The following is a 1,013-nucleotide window of genomic DNA, read 5'->3' on the forward strand; positions in this document are numbered from 1 at the left end:
ATTCATGTCGACGCTTATTTCCATGTCCACGAGCACCCACACATTCGCCCACTGAGGACCTTGAACACCCACTGGGATGACGTCCTTGGCTCCTGCATGCAGTCCTCTCTCACTCTCTCCGATGCTCTCTTGCTCTACACTTATAAGAAATATTACCTACATTTTTTTTTTAATATTTGTATAGTTGTTCATTAAAGATTAAATACCTAAATTCAGCTGCAGAATATTTAATACTTATGTATTATGTTTCGAAAACGGTTTTGGTAGTCTTACCTTTTTGATTGTAAATATACATTTTAGTCATATATTTCATAAAATTCTGTTACTATATATAATTTAGTTAATCATTTATAAAAAGTGCATTAAAAATTACTTAATAATAAGTTACTTAATTATTATATTATCCCGAATATATTTTGTATTATTATTTTATCTTATAAAAACTCATTTTAAAGAGATCTGAAAACATGTATTAATCAACATTTTTCAACTCAAAAAGTTATTTTTCACAAATTGAAATTCTAGATTAACCCCCACCACTTGAGCCCCGTTTTTTCGCTGTGTGCACTAACCCCCATCGGAGGCCTAATGAGAGCGAGTGAGACGAAGCGGGTTATTTATAGAACCGGAGGCCTGAGCTGCGCTCCATCTCTCCCCCTCTTTCTCACTCTTTCTCCGTCTCTCTCGCTCAGATGCGTCGATTTTCGGTTGGCTGGGATTTTGCAGCACCGCAATTATCTGGTTCTATGGTGTAATGGTTAGCACTCTGGACTTTGAATCCAGCGATCCGAGTTCAAATCTCGGTAGAACCTGCGCCGATTAGTATTTTTTTCGGCCGGGGTTTCGGTTTTTTTTATAGGTATATTGGTATATATAACTAAGGGTCGCTTATCGGATGGCAGATGATTGACAGCGGTTTGGACCCTCTGCTCATATACGGTGATGATATTTGACTATATGGCCGAGGAGCGGGGAGGGGTAATATATTGGTCAATAGTCGGCACTTCATTGGT

General features: G+C 38.1%; 1 non-coding gene across 1 annotated transcript; it reads left to right on the top strand.

The window, feature by feature from the left end:
* The first annotated feature begins 740 nt into the window (after positions 1-740).
* TRNAQ-UUG (transfer RNA glutamine (anticodon UUG)) lies at positions 741-812 on the top strand. Its single transcript has one exon. It is a non-coding gene; the product is annotated as a tRNA-Gln (tRNA).
* Positions 813-1,013: the final 201 nt, after the last annotated feature.

This window comes from Drosophila takahashii, chromosome X (assembly GCF_030179915.1).
Source record: "Drosophila takahashii strain IR98-3 E-12201 chromosome X, DtakHiC1v2, whole genome shotgun sequence".
Taxonomy (NCBI): domain Eukaryota; kingdom Metazoa; phylum Arthropoda; class Insecta; order Diptera; family Drosophilidae; genus Drosophila; species Drosophila takahashii.